A 16,637-nucleotide genomic window follows, 5' to 3' on the forward strand; every position below is an offset into this window, starting at 1 on the left:
GAACCCTCATGGCAAACTGGGTTTTTTTTAAATTTTTCGTTAAGAAATGTGATTAAAGACATTTCTTGATGGATGTAATAAAGGGGAATCAAGAGAATGAAGAGAAGAAACGATGTAACAGTTGGATTTTTTTCGGCAATGTATGAAGGAAAGGTCGAGTTGAGAGTTGTCTGTTGAAAAAGAAGTCGTGCATAATGCTCGTCATGAGAACCACACGTGTGAAAGGGGAAGATGAAGCGTTATGAGAGATTGTTTTTATTATTATTATTGTGGTTGTTTTTATTTTTTGAGAAAGTTTTCATCAGATTAGGTAATGGAAAGGTTGTACAAAAAATTCTGAGGTGAATGGTGAATTAGGATCGGTAAACGCAGGGGGTGGTAACAGATCACGTGGTTCCGGGAGAAGCACGTGACTGTGGGAGGTGTATAGTCAAAAGTGAATTTATTTATTTTAAATAAGGATTGTGTAACATTCGGAAAAGGGAAGGTTGAAGAGAAATCGTGGAGGTGTGTGGTGAATTTGGAACTGTAAACACAAAGTGAAGCTGATTGATCGATTAAATTTACCTGGAAGACGTGACACGTTAACGTAACAACGTGGGAGAGAGACACATGGTTCCAGGATAGATAGATATGTATATATATATATATATATATATATATATATATATATATATATATATATATATATATATATATATATATATATATATATATATATATATATATATATATATATATATATATAGAAACAATACAAGGAAAAGTTTTATTTTTTGAAGGTTAGGTAAGATTCAGGAATGAAATGTTGTAGGAAGAAATCATGAAGGTAATGGTGAGAGAGGGTCAGCTCAAGTCGAAGAAAGATGGTGTGCCAGGAGAAGGAGGAAGAAGGAGGAGGAGGAGGAGGAGGATCGGGACTCGTTTTTTGTGGGTATGGTCGTTTTTTTTTATCTTTTATTCTTCCTTTAAATTTAAGACAAGAAACAGAGTGTTTAGTTGGGAGGGATGGGGGATGTTGGGAAAGTGGGGAAAATTGGAATTGAAGGTAATAGGGAGAGAATACAAATAAAAATGATCGTACACCTGGAGGTGAAGGATGGGTAGGCCTCAATAAACCCGTTAAGACAAGGTCGACGAAAACTCACAAAATAGCATGATTTTTGAAACAAAACCGAGCTTGGAACACACAGAAATATGTAGGTGAGAAAATATACAGTTAAAATGCCACATATAACAACCAGAAACTTAACTTTGAGAAAGTCGGTAGAGACCCTGAGAGAACCTGCCATTGCTGCAAACCGAGAACCGGGAATTTAAGCTACAGAACCAGAAATATATATATATATATATATATATATATATATATATATATATATATATATATATATATATATATATACACACATATATATATATATATATATATATATACACACATATATATATATATATATATATATATATACACACATATATATATTTATGTGTATATATATATATATATATATGCAGTCATCCCCCATTTATCGTGGGGGTTACGTTCCAAACCCCCCCCCCCGCGAGAAGTGAAAATCTGCGATGAATTGTCACCTCCCCCAAAAATGCCTATTTTTTTTTATAAACGCGGTGTATTAACATGATTGGGTTTTATTTATATTGAGTGATTTTAAACACTGGGTGGTGTGTAAACACGATTCGGTTTTATTTTTATCGAGTGATTATTAAACGCTGGGTGGTGTGTAAACACGATTCGGTTTTATTTTTATCGATTGATTATATTAAACGCTGGGCGGTGTATAAACTCGATTGGGTTTGATTTATATCGAATGAATATAAACATTCCTTGCCAGAAGCCTTAGAAGGTGCAAGGCGTTTGGGCAGCATCGTGGGGCTTGGAGAAAAACGTAGAAAATATTCGAAGTTCACAAGCGAAACTTTGTCTCGTGCGTTGTGTGACTGGTCGTTATAATTTATTGCTTAAATAATTTATATTTTATATATTATTACCGTGATATACCAGGGGAATACCCCAGAAAAAATTAGTTAGGTTCCAAGGGAAAACCCGCGATGAAGCGGGGGCGCGATAGGTGAACCGCGATATAGCGGGGGATTACTGTACATATATATATTGTTGCGGATCCGGGGTGGCGGGATTCTCACCCGATCAGAGGCACCACCCTCACCACCACTGTCTCCGGGGTTTATAACGCTGGCCGGATTGGCACAGGCCTCTGGTCATGCGTCTTCAATCGCGATACCAACATAATCCTCGTACCTTACCAGTTGGGGAAATAGAAACCCGGTTACAGACTGGTTGTGTCAGATGCCGAGCGTTTTCTGCCAGTCTGTAACCATTTTGGTTTTGTTTGCCAATGAAACAGATCACTCCTCGACGCGACACAAATTAATCCATAGCGGCAACTTCATACGAACCAACCAGATTTATTGGGGAACGTCGGGGAACACAACACAAGCAAAACATTCACGACAATGCTTTTATAAACAATCTTTAACCCGTTCTTAACTAAGGAACCACGGACTGCAGGTTTTGAGGGGGTCGCTCCCGAGATATGATTAAACAACGTGCAAACAAGACACAGACAGACAGCATGCATGCAATACAGAGTACTTGGTGATGTTTCATGGACGAGAGGAAAGTGTCAAAAAGCACGAATGTCGCTCGTAACAAGCGGATGTCCACGGATTTGAGCCCCCAGCTCGAACGCGCCCGCATGGCAAGATGATGGCACCGTACTCTTTCTTTTCCACACCGCACACTGTCTCCGCGCGCTCTGACCCCATGTAAGGTCGACGATGGGCCTCAGCTGATCCCTCTCAAGGTCCAGCATACAAATCCAGGCCTGGCCTGTGCACCAGACAAGGCCCAAATTGAGGTGCCAGGCTCCGGCAAGCGGATCGGCAAACGTGTCGAGCCGTTGGTGTGAGCATGGACCATCAGAGGCTCCGTTGTTTCCTCTCTTGCCTTCCCGCCTCAAAGCTAGACTTCTCAACTCCGTCCTCTCAGTTTCTTTCTCTGTAGAATTACCTTTTCTTTACTTTTCCATGCTCGCCTCTCAAAGCTGGCTGCCGTCTCTCTCACTGCAGAATCACCTCCTCATAAGAGTCGATCGCCGACTCGACGTGCAGGCCGCCTCTCTTTCGTTCGAAAGACTTTCGCCTCTCACTTCGAAACACGAGCACGCCTCGAGAGCGACTGTTCGCCCCAAAACTGAACCCTTTTTCTTTCCAGTTTCTCTTTCGTTCGCTCGCTTCGAAACACGAACATGCCTCGAGAGCGACTGTTCGCCCCAAACTGAACCCCTTTTCTTTCCAGTTTCTCTTTCGTTCGCTCGCTTCGACCCCGAGCACGCCTCCCTCAGCGAAGCCGACAAACTCCTCCCCTTCGTTTCAATTCCTCTTTTTGGCCACACCCTCTCAGCCGACTGGGCGGGGCCTCATCCGGGATTGGGGGGAGGAAGAAGAGGGATCTCTCGTTCCACCACCACCGCACAAACAATAAAACAGTCTCTTGAAACTCCCGACACACATGTCGTGTCCATTTTACCAAATAACCGAGCTAATCATGCCTTTAATGGGGGATCTGAGCTTATCCTATATTTAGTAGTCCAATAAGAGCCATTTCTGCAACTATATATATATATATATATATATATATATATATATATATATATATATATATATATATATATATATATATATTGTTACGAGGTGTGTTCAAAAAGTATCCAATCTTAATTTTTTTGCGTAAACAAATGAAGCGTATGTCGGCGATCTTAATCCGTATGCGTGAATATTTATTTTCCCGCCTGCAGAAGTTGTCAGTCACCGACAGACTGCCGATGAGTGAGGAAGTCGAAGTGAGCGCCGTCGGATTTTCGTTTTTGACAAAATGACGGATCACTGTGGTCTCATCGCCAGTGATCAATGTTGAAGAAGTTGGGATCGCTGTTCACAGTCTCCAGCATGTCCTGTGTGGTCTCCAAACGGAGTTGCTTCTGCTTGATCGTTAGCAGCTTTGGCACGAACTTCACTGAGATTCTCCTAAAGGCGCTGTCACACCTTGACGATTTAGCCAGCAATGGCAACGTATTAAAATGTATGTAAAACGTTGGCATATGCTGAAATTTTGATTTTTTTTTTTTTTTTTTTTTTTTTTTTGGTCGTATTCATAACGTGTTGGTCGTATGCATAACATATTTGTAACGGGCACAGAACGTTTCGTTGTCTTATAGATAACTTACACCAACGAATGCTAAGCCTGTTGGCGTTCACAACCTATGCCCAACGATAGTTTAACTTAGGCATAGCGCGCTGCACGTATCGCCGACGAACTCGTGGCGTAGCCTGTTAAAAAGCTGCCACACGCCGATTTAAATCATAACCGCCTGAAAATTCAAAGTGTCAACCACGCAGTCACACCTTGACGATTTTGCCAGCGTATGCTGACCTATGAAAATTTTGCCGAACAAAGCTGGCACACGTCGAATACGTAATGGGTAAGTTGTGTATACGTTAAGAGCACGCTGAAAAACGATGAAGTATGCTGTCATATTTCGTGGTACGTCTCGTACGTCGTGAAATTTCAAGCATGCTGAAAATTTTACGACATACTCGCCGTATATCTCACACATTCCTCTACGCTGGCCATAAGTTGTAGGCACGTTATGCGATCGTTGACACATGTCGACACAAGTTTCTTGTAAGTTACTCATAAGTCGAAACACGTTGAGGTAATGATTAGCATACCCGAAACTTATTTTCTCCGTCCAGGCACATTTTCTTCTTTTTCTCCTTGGCTCCGTGAAGGCACGTGACGAAATACCTGAAGTTGTTGATGTTGTTTGTTTTTTGTTTTTTTAATCTATCAGGAATTTTAAAATATATTCGGACATTTGCTTTTGAGTTTCGACGTCGAAATAACAATATCCTCAAACAGAAAATATTCACAGAGGAGGAACTAAGAATAAGACATGAGCAAACTGAAGAGGCAATTGGACGTGATGGAACGGTACGTGACGAAATATCGGAAGTTATTGTTGTTGTTTTTTTTAACGCTGCCAATACGCCATTATACGGTAGCTGTAAATTAGAAACACGTTCAGTAAGTTTTGTGGTCATCCGGAAGACGTCAATCAAATACGTCTACATACGTCAATATGCGTTGGAGGTACGTTACACATAGGTTCAAAGCACGTTACTCATAGGTTAAAAATAAGTTTTGGGTACGCGAAGAATTACCTCGACGTGTTTCGACTTATGAGTAACTTACAAGTAGCGTGCCTCGACGTGTGTCAACGATTGCATAACGTGCCTCGACGTGTGTGCAACGATCGTGTAACGTGCCTACAACACATTACTCATAGGTCATAAATAAGTTTCGGGTACGCTAATATTTACCGCGACGTGTTTCGACTTATGAGTAACTTACAAGTAACGTGTGTCAACGATCGCATAACGTGCCTCGACATGTGTGCAACGATCGTGTAATGTGCCGACAACACGTTACTCATAGGTCATAAATAAGTTTCGGGTACGCTAATCTTTACCGCGACTTATGAGTAACTTACAAGCAACGTGTGTCAACGATCGCATAACGTGCCTACAACTTATGGCCAGCGTAGCGGAACGTGTGAGTCGTACACTGGTATACGTCGTAAAATTTCAAGCATGCTAAAATTTGAGGACAACCGCAAAGTACAACGATGAAAGTCAGCGTACTACGACATATGGCAGTGTTTTTCACCATGCTCTTAACGTATACAAAACTTACCCATAACGTATTCGACGTGTGTCAGCGTTTTAGACGAATTTTTCATAAGTCGGCATACGCTGGCTAAATCATCAAGGTGTGACAGCGCCTTTAAGCCCAAATCCTCAGTCACAATGGAATGAACAGATCCAATGCTGACGCCCGCCTCGTCTGCAAGTTCTCTGATCGTGATTCGACGATCCTGCATCAGCAGGGTCCTCACTTGGTCAATGACTATCTCATTTCGGGATGTTGAGGGCCCACCAGAATGTGCTTCACTTTCCACTGATGTGCGACCATCTTTGAAGCGGTTGTACCACTCTTTTATCTGTGTGGTGCCCATTGCTTCGTTCCCGAAGGCCTGCTGCATCTTGCGGATCGTTTCCACTTGGAAATCGCCAAGCTTTACACAATTTCATGCAGTAGCGTTGTTCAAGTTTTTCCGTCATTTTGTCAAACGAAAATCCGACGGTGCTCACTTACACGTCCTCACTCATCGGCGGTCTGTCGGCGACTGACAGCTTCTGCAGGTGGGAAAATATTCACGCATACGGATTAGGATTGCCGACATACGTGCACCAAACCACGCCTCCCAAGCTTCATTTGTTTACGCACAAAAAATTAAGGTTGGATACTTTTTGAACACACCTCGTGTGTGTGTGTGTGTGTGTGTGTGTGTGTGTGTGTGTGTGTGTGTGTGTGTGTGTGTGTGTGTGTGTGTGTGTGTGTGTGTGTGTGTGTGTGCGTGTGTATGTGTATTTATATATATATATATATATATATATATATATATATATATATATATATATATATATATAATTCCAGGAATGTGTGTCTGTCTGTCTGTCTGTCTGTCTGTCTGTCTGTCTGAAACCGCCGTTTCTCGACGACCGCCAGTCCGATCTGATTGAAACTTGCCAGGAATATTGCCGGGGCCCCGCAGATGTGCCTTTTCAAGGTTTGATATCAATCGGACAAGCGGTTTCCCAAGTTACGGCCATTTATCTGTCGACCAATGACAAGACACGGTGGTATGATGTCACAATTAATGTTTATTTATTTATTTTCCACGATTGACAGTCCGATCTGATTGAAACTTGTCAGGAATATTGCTGGGGACCCGCGGATGTGCCTTTTCGAGGTTCGATATTAATCGGACGAGCGGTTCCCAAGTTACGGCCATTTCTCTTTCGACCAATATCTGCGAGAGAGATGAGAGTGGGGGCGAGAGAGAGGGGCGAGAGAGAGGAGGGGGAGAGGGGGGCAAGATTAGGGGAGAGAGAGGGGCGAGAGCGAGAGAGGGCTGCACATCCTGGCACTCACCTACGGGCCCGCCCCTATGGGCCCGTACTAGTATCTATAATTCCAGCAATCTCTGTGTGTGTGTGTCTGTTTGTCTGCGACTGCCGTTTCTCGATGACCGCCGGTCCGATCTGATTGAAACTTGGCAGGAATATTGCCCGGGACCTGCAGATGTGCCTTGTCGAGGTTTGATATTAATCGGATGAGCGGTTCCCAAGTTACGGCCATTTATCTGTCGACCAATGACAAGACACGGTGCTATGACGTCATGAATGACTTCACAATTAGTTTTTTATTTATTTATTTGTTTTTTGCACGATTGACGGTCTGATCTGATTGAAACTTGCCAGGAATATTGCTGGGTCCTGTGGATGTGCCTTTTCGAGGTTTGATATTAATCGGATAAGCAGTTCCCAAGTTACGGCCATTTATCTGTCGACCAATATCTGTGAGAGGCGGGGGATGAGAGTGGGGGCGAGAGAGAGAGAGAGAGAGAGGCGAGAGAGGAGGGAGGAGGGGGGAGAGAGGAAGGGCGAGACTCTGGGGGGGGGATAGAGTTGGGAAGAGAGAGGGGGCGAGAGAGAGAGAGGGGGGGGCGAGAGAGGGCTGCACATACTGGCACTCACCTACGGGCACGCACCTATGGGCCTGCCCCTACGGGTCCGTACTAGTACATATAACAGGAGGAGATTGGGACCATACTCTGTGCAGAGCGTTGGTGCTGCTTCAGTAGTCTCCTTGGCTATTGGGCACAATCCTGGATGGGTCGCCACTCAAACCAGCAAGCTGGCACTCATTTTGCTGACTTCGGAAGGATGACTTGCCGATTTAACCCCACCTGGTATTAATTCAACAGCTGAGCGGGATTTGAACTCGGGACCCTCGGACCCAAAGCCCACCACCCTAACCATTAAGCCAACACCAGGCACATGTATGTATGTATGGTGTGTGCAATGACAATGCTTCCTTTTCTGTTGTGCTGTTGTAATATTGTTTGTCTTTTGAAGAAATCAAATATACTGTGTGTATATGTATATATATATATATATATATATATATATATATATATATATATATATATATATATATATATATATATATATATATATATATATATATGTGTTTTTTCTTGTTGTCTTTTTATGGGAGCTGAAAATGCTTCCCTTCACCCACTAAGGAATGGGGTCGGGGATCATTTAATATCACCTTTCACGGAGCTGCAAAGGCTTTGGCATTATACATCGATTTAAAATATATATATTTTTTTAAATCTAAGTTCTTTTTCAAAATTTCCCAATTTGTTTTTTTTGCCCGCAACACTCCCCGGCACTCACTGATGAATCTTAAAAAGTTTGACGATGATCTGTTTGGCAATCTCTGAGGAAAATGGCGACACACATATGTGTACATTCGCCGATGCATGAACAGCGCATCATGCACAGCTGTCACCATCAAGGCCATGGAAAGGAACAACCAAATCATGAAAAGGTTTCACCTTAATGGGCTTTGTCAGCATATGATGTGGCCTTACTGTCCTCCTCCTCCCCCATCCCCTATTGGCCTGACAAGTTGTCTCATCTGAGACTTTATATAATATTTTGCCCTTTCAAGGTTCTGGCCACAAATTATTGCCCCATCACCACTATTGCTGCATGAATTTTAATGAGTATGTGTTGCTGGCCATGGAGTCACCAACGCCTGTGGAAACACAATCGGCGAAAGGGACATATTATACTCATTGCAAAGGCAATTTGGAAATGGTAAGGTAATTTCGTTTCTTCAATGAGTGTGTGGAACACCCAATGGGTGAATAACATGCCATGCACAGACTTTGCCCAGAGGATGGATCCCTGAATCGTCAATCATGACAGACCATCATGACCCGAGCAGTTATGCGGCCAATTGCGTACATTCATATATGAAGTAACAATGTTCATTCAACTGCTCAAGTCCATTCAAATATCAACAGATCAGGCATATAACATCAGATCATGCCAGTTTCGATCCAATAAGTAACAGACCTCCATTGGTGATCTGGTGTGCCTTTATCCTGACATCATACGAAATTCCATGCTTCAACATGTTTTTTTTCCATGCTTCGAAGGCCAGGAATGAGTGATGAATCATACTGTATGTAACAATGGCTACATTATAGAACTGGAGTTGGTGCTTGAGAAAGTTTGTGGAGCCATGGGGAGGGGTCAGCTTCAGTTTGATGCTTCCCCACCAGGGGTTAATCACGCTGGCCCGTTGTCGTCCTCCCACCCACTCAACCGTGTATCAGGCATTGACCACCACGACACTTCGGCGATGGACCGAAACTGCAGACCACCAGAGTGGTTGTCCCCAGCTTAAGACTGTGGGCCGCCCTCCCCAGGTAGCGGCCCGCTCAAGAAACAATCAAGTCTCTTGCTGGGATCGCTGACCCGGCATCCAGGTCCAGTCCATCGGATCTGCATGACTGGCATGGCAGGCAAAACCACCTGCTCAGAAGAGTGTGTAGCACAGTGTTCACTGAAATTGCTGAGACGGCAGCATTTAGCTCGCAACGGCTCAGCAATTGACGACGTATGGCTCGGCCAAACCGGGTCAGAAATCTGAGGTCGCCGGCGGAATACCCATTGCCGACGACAACAGACCCCCAGAGAGGCCATGCCACATGCAGTGATGTGCAAACACCATGGAGATGTTTAGAGAGGGAGGAGGAGGACCCGTGTCTTCAGGTAACCCCCTTCTAGTTGGTAGTGTTAGGAGAGACGCATCCCCACGAGCCCGACCATACCATGGACTGCTCACTGCTAGCAGTTCATCGGTCCATGGAAGGCGGGCCGCCGCTCGGGACCATGAACAATATATCACTTGAGTTTAGTTCTATTTGTTTGCTTCCTGTTTCTTTTATACTCAACAATATCTAATCATGCCTGGTGTTGGCTTAGTTATTAGGGTGGTGGGCTTGGGATCCTGGGATCCTGGGATCCTGAGTTCAAATCCCACTCAGCTGTTGAATTAATACCAGGTGGAGTTGACTCTGCCTGTCATCCTTCCGAGCTCACCAAAAATGAGTGCCAGCTTGCTGGTATCCTGTGTCGGAGTTGTGACCCGTCCAGTATTGTGCCCAACGAAAGCCAAGGAGACTGCTTTGACAGCACCAACACTCTGCACAGAGTATGGTCCCAATGGATGGATGGAATAGATAATCCCAACCAAATGTATTTAATGTCAAATAGTAATCGCATCGTACCTCTTCACTGGAAAGGTGACCATGAACCGTTGTCTCGCATCAGCAATAACTGCAAGCATTTTGACGAATAGAGGGTGCCTGCCACGCATCCATCCTATTTCGACATCCATTACACAGTTTATGAGGATTTTTATTTTGCTGGTAAATACGATTTTACAGTTAAAAAAAAGGTACTTCCGGAATAAGCTGCAGTCCGTGACACATAGAACCACCCACTGCAAACAGGCAGTGCATCAGCTGCTGCACTGCAGTCCACACGTCAGTCAGCCAACCTTTTTTAGCATTCCAAAGGGATTGGCTGGCATTGATCAAGAAAGTTGGTTGTGTGCTGCCGATCCTTGCTTGACACTCGGTATTTAAAAGTAAAGAGAACGGATAAACAACGCTGTGAAGGCAATGGCAAACCATCCAGCATCACGCTTGCCAATGAACTGATTCGGCATCACCAACGCTCAGTAAAGAGGATGGAACATCAGAATCAAAAAATGTTCTCATATTTGTTATAGCATTCACAGCTTTCTGTTGTCATAGTATAGTCTTGAACATCTGGAGACAATAATATGATTGAGCATTGCAGTCAGAACGAGATCACGGAAGTATGTGCACTTGCATTTAGAAAGATGAATTGGTTTGTTCCAGAAAGTTTTTTTTTTTTTTTATGAAATAACACAGGGAGTCCTTGAAAGTAATTGAAAAGTGATACATTTAAGGGCAGAATTGTAAATGAATATGGTTTCTCTTTGGTGGGTTATCAGTTATGTCAGACAGGAACGCTTGGAGATCATATTTCTGTCCACAATCCAGGCTGATGCTTTGCACATGTCGATGAAACGATCCAGTCTTCCTCCACAACAGCACATTCTTCTTCTCTCCTATGGTTCCTGTTCACGTCCCTTTCGTATTTGTGGAGGCATCGTGGAACGTGGTCTCGGGCCTCGGCCACAGTGTGCCATTCGAGCTTTCTTGAATTGTTTACGCATCGTTATGTTTGTGGTGGCATTGCAGATCATGACATGTGCATACAGTGATCAATCCGGATCCATCTCTCCGGATCATTGATAAACACGGATGAAGTGTGTTGAAAATTGAATTGAACTCGAGCGAAGTCGATCGCACGCCATCGCAAATCCCCACGCTTCCCACCTAAAGCAAAGTTGAAAGTTGGCAAAAGGTTCCACCAGGAATGACCCTGTATTAAATTGAGTTTTTGTCCCCCCCCCCCCACCATTTGACCCCTGTGACTCTCTCAATCCCCACCCACAGGCATGAACCGGGGCTCATTCCCCTCCAACAAATCATTACACATTTCATTCCTCCCCCAATGTTGATCACATAAACAAAGTTTCATTAGAAAATGTGCCAGTAATTGCATTTTCAAGTCTTTGACCTTTTGACCCCATCTCAGTTCGTCACCAGGAGGCAGGGTCAAAAACGATACTGCTCTTTCACCTTATTGTCATGTGATCATGACTACCAAGTTTGGTGAATTTCTGCGCAATCATTTAGGAGATAGCGTGACAAACAGACGGACACACAGACTTCACCTGTGTTTTTTAATGGGTTTTTTTTGAAACAGTGTTGGGGTAATTACGTCATAGTGTGTACTTTCTGTTTTTTTAACATAGAAATAGAACATCAACCTTAAGTAAGATAATTCATTACCAGATGTTTTGTTTTTGAATCGTTCTTCAAGTTTTCCAGCAACAATGGATGATCTCTTGTTGGTTTAAGGCAAAACATTAAGGACAATCATGAAGTTAAAATTTAGATGTCTTGATCAATAAATGATCTCGATATGACTGCGGGCAATTATTGAGGGGGGAGACAGGTTAGTTTACAGGTACGGTAACTGCTCTATGAGCTGTCTCGCCTTGGTTCGAATCTCCACCAGCTATAAACTTCCATCCTGGTTTGTCTCATGCAGGGTGAGCCATCAATATGTGTGCCGCCCTTCGGATGGACGTTAAACTGGGCGTCCCGTCTGCGAGCATTAGTTGGTGGATTAGGCCTGGTGTTGGCGGAACGATTAAGGTGGCTGACTTAAGATCTTAGGGTCTTGAGTTTAATCCCCTGTCTGCTGTTGAATTCACACCAGGCGGATTTACTCAGTCTGTCATCCCTCAGAGGTCGGCAAAATGAGTACCAGCTTTATTGGTAAATGGGAGCGTTGCATCAGCGGCACAGCCGTGCCCCCAGAAAAGGATGCAACCAAGCATCCACCGGTTGTATACGAATAAATAAATAAGTTGGTGGATGTTAAAGATCCCACGACCCACGGTGTCCTTCACGAAGACCAAGTGAGTTGTCACCGGCATCCTGAACAAATTACAAATTTCTGCCCTCACCCACATGGGGGCACTGCATCAGCGACGCAGCCTCACTCCCAGAAAACAATGCAAACCACAACCAGGTGCTGCTAATGAAGAACATAATGATTGGAGTTTAAAAAATTTGTAGCCTTGTTGTTAATCTGCGTCCTGAATCGCACACTTGGAACTTTAACGCAGAAGGAGTATCAAGCCTTCCCTATCCGCACTCTTTCTCAGTACCTATAACTGAGCCATCCAATTCCACTTGAAATGCATGAATCACGAACCTTGTCGGATATTCAGTTGTAACAGAAGCAGAACCGAATATCCTCCGAGGTTAGTGATCCTGCTTGCCATTAGCAACCAGGAAAGCAATCTGTTCCATGCTGTGGGGAGAGAGGGTCTCATCAAGGAGTGTTGTGTGGTTGATGTCTTTTTTTTTTAATTTTAACCTAAGAACAGTCTTCACCCATGGCCATTTCCCTGGAAAGGGGAAAAAAAAAAACAATAAAAAGAATTGCATTTTTCTTTTTTTTGATTTGGCGTTGATGTGGCACAGGCATGATGGGCCAAACGGCCTCCTTCTGCGGCAAATTTCCTTGTGTGTATTCTGATTCCCATCGGAAGTTTGGATTTTGCACTGACCGTGTGCATTTGCTCACACTCTCAATTTGGAATTGCTCCTGCTCCCTGCTTCTGGCTCTCAGGCAGCAGCTCGGATGTTGAACCTTCCGAAGCCTCGCTCCATTGGCACAATCGAGACAAACAAACGCACTGTCACAATGGCAACACAAGCGAGCGTTCGAAGCAGCACACCACTTTGCCACCACCGAGTGCTGGTTTTCAATATTATCACAAACATTTTCATTTGGTTTTACGAAATGTCTGGGCCGTATCTGCGTGGACATGACCCGTGCGATGTGAAGTGATTCCTGAAATTGCAGACTCTCGATGGCGACACTAGTTGCTTAGCGAAGAATAACTGGATGTTGCTTGACCTTCTACGGTTAAAAGTGCCATTTCAAAACAGATTTATAAATACTTTACAGATCACAGGCACGATGTTCGCTTTGAATTTATTACACGATTTCCATTCCGATTACAAATACTGTGTATAACTCAGCTTGGTCTGTTTCGTGTTCCCATCTGAGTTCGGGACATCACTGGAAATGCTCAAACCCCCCCGACCCCCCCCCCTCTGGTTCACATCTCCTTTACTGTGCTCCATCATCTCACGTCCTCTCATCGTCTAATGACAGCTTTCTGGGTTGGCAGGATGGCCGAGAAGAACGCACACTCGACTCTGAGTTGTCTAGCCTGGGTTTGAATTCCGACCTTGCTAAAAACTGCCATCCCGTTGTTTCACAGGTCGGGTGATTCATCGATGTTCGTGCCATCCCTCGGATAGACGTTCCATAGGCTTCCCATATGCCGGCATTCGTTGGTGGATGTTAAAGATCCCACGGTGTCCTTCTTGAAGAGGAGGTGAGCTATCACCGGCACCCTGAAGTGATTTACAATTTTTTGCACAAACACATGAAGTGCGTGTTGCATCAGCAGCATGGCCATGCCCTCAACCAATGCTCTTCCTCGGAGCCACGTGCTGCAGACAAAAGAAGCACCACCCTCAACCCCCCACCCCCCAGCCTTGCGATGCACATGCATTGCCATATCACAATGTCCTGCTTATGTCTTTCCTCCTCCTACAGGACAGGAGGAGAATTTTTTTTTTCTCTTCTTTTGTGTATCAGCACAAGGCTGTGTGGTAGCATCATTGGCTGAGGGTGCGACAGTGACACTGATACAGTTCCCCCTTTTTTGTGTGTGTACACTATCGAGGTTCGTATGAGAGCGAGCACACAGAATTTACAACATTGGGCGCAGGAGACAAGAGAGGGCAGGAGACGGAAGGAAAAAGTGTGGAACAGAGACATGAGATCTGTGGGAGTGGGGTGGGGTACACAGAGGAAACAAGATTGACACTACAGGGACTTTCAGGAAGAAAATCTGGGAATTTGAAGGAGGTGGGTTTGGGGTGGATTAGTGGGGGTAGAAAAGATCATGTTTTTGGATGGGGGAAGATAAGGGATGGTGGTGAACAGCTGTTTTGAAGATCCCGAGGGAAGAGTGGGGTTGAAGAGAGTGTGGGAGTTTGTTCCAAAGCGGGGGGGGGGAGGAAAGGGGAATGAAAGAGTGAATGTGAGCAGTGATTCTTGATTTTGGTAATTTCACCAGAAGGGGGTTGCTGGCGGACCTTGACAGCCCTGTGGAAAATAAGGGGGAAAGGTGCATATCTCGGACAGAGCAGGGCGGGGGAGGGGAGGGCGAGGCCGGAGAGGAGACTGAAGAAGACAGGAAGACCGCCAAGCTGCCTGCAGTGAGAGTGAGAGACCCAAAGACTCAGCCTCATCGTGGGAGATACCAATGATCCGAAATGCCTTGGTTTACACAGCGTGAAGCCGAGAAGGGTGGGAGGCAGGAGCACCAGCCCAGGGGAGAGCAGTACTCCATCAGGCTGCGAATGAAAGCTTTGTATGTGGTCAGGAGCTCAGGTGGGCCGAGGAAGGATTTTGCATGACTGAAGATGCCCAGTCGGCAACTGGCTTTGGAAGCCAGCTTGGAGATGTGGCTTTCCCAGGAAAGATCATGACTGATAGTGAGGCCCAGAAGCTTGAATCAAAGGACTTCTTCCAGAGGATTGTTGAGAAAGTAGATGGGGGAGGGGGGGGATCCAGACGGTCCTTTCGGAGAGAGTGTGCGATATGTCATGGTTGAAAGACATGTTCCACATGTTGGACCAGTTCGTGATTGTAGCCAGATCTGCAGAGAGTGAAGAGGCTCCTGCTTGCCTCTCTGAGGGATGACAGATGATACGGCAGAAGGTGGAGTCATCATCAAAGAGATGAAGAGGGTTTTCCAGAGAGTTGGAGAGATCATTGATGAAAACAAGAAAAATAAAAAGGCCCAGAACGCTGCCTTGAGGAACTCCAGCCTGGACAGGAAGAGGGGATGAGAGAACTCCGTTAAGGGTCACACGTTCGTTGTGACAGGAGAGTAAGTTTCCGAGCCATGAGTGGAGATGGCCTTGAATACCATAGGAAGAGAGTTTGGTGAGCAGGGCAGGGTGCCAGACCGTATCGAAGGCACGCAATATGTCTCGGCAGATGGCTCTGATTTAATGTCTGGCATTGAGGATCTCCATCCATTGTTGGGAGAGCAGAAGCAGCCTATCCAGGGTAGAGTGACCTGGTCTGAATCAAAATTTACGATCAGGACATTGGAGAAAAGGAAGGATTTAATGTCTGAATCGATGGTGGATACCATAACCTCGCTGATGATTGGGAGAAGGCTGATGATTGGGAGAATTGCAGGGATCTGTTTTTGCACCTTTTTTATGCAGAGCGGTCATGTTTGCTGATTTCCAAGCAGATGGCAGATGACCTTAAGCAAATGAGAGTGTGAAGCTGGATGTGCAGTCCTTTTCTGTGGTTCGGAACCCTTTCACGGCTCCACTGGACTCGATTGCTGATGAAGACTATACAGCACAGGAAGAGCTTGTACAGCTCCAGCAGGATTCAGGAGCGCAGGCTCTTGCGCGGACGAATTCGTTATCGACATTCTGGTGCAAAATGCTGCCGTCGTACCCGACCCTGTCACGAAGCGCCATTAAGGTTCTCATGCCATATCCTTCATCATACTTTTGTGAGCAGTCGTTCTCCACCATGGTGGTGATTAAAACAAAGTACAGAAAACGCCTAGAAATGGAGCGTGATATGATCCTGGCATTGTCATCTACTTCTCCACGAAAAGAGAAGTTGGTTTCTGAAAAACAGGCTCATCCTCACTGATGTATCTAAATGTCATTTGGACGAAACTTCTGAAACATTCAACTGTACGATTTGGATACTGTCGGCTATTCTCCGTTTACTCGTCTATGAAAACATGACGATGGTGAATAAAGTAAACAGTAAATTTTCTTGTGTCATATGAAATCTTATCTCATATATTATGA

General features: G+C 44.7%; 1 long non-coding RNA gene across 1 annotated transcript in view; it reads left to right on the top strand.

Annotated features, from left to right (window-relative positions):
- Positions 1-16,637, top strand: part of LOC147033836 (uncharacterized) — an 82,100-nt gene that overhangs the window by 15,427 nt on the left and 50,036 nt on the right. The window contains exon 2 of the long non-coding RNA XR_015055573.1: positions 13,994-14,110. This is a non-coding gene — a long non-coding RNA (uncharacterized LOC147033836). The remainder of the gene's footprint in view (positions 1-13,993; positions 14,111-16,637) is intronic.

The sequence above is a fragment of the Eptatretus burgeri genome, chromosome 1 (assembly GCF_056783735.1).
Source record: "Eptatretus burgeri isolate ZD-2024b chromosome 1, Ebu_testis_v1, whole genome shotgun sequence".
Lineage (NCBI taxonomy): Eukaryota > Metazoa > Chordata > Myxini > Myxiniformes > Myxinidae > Eptatretus > Eptatretus burgeri.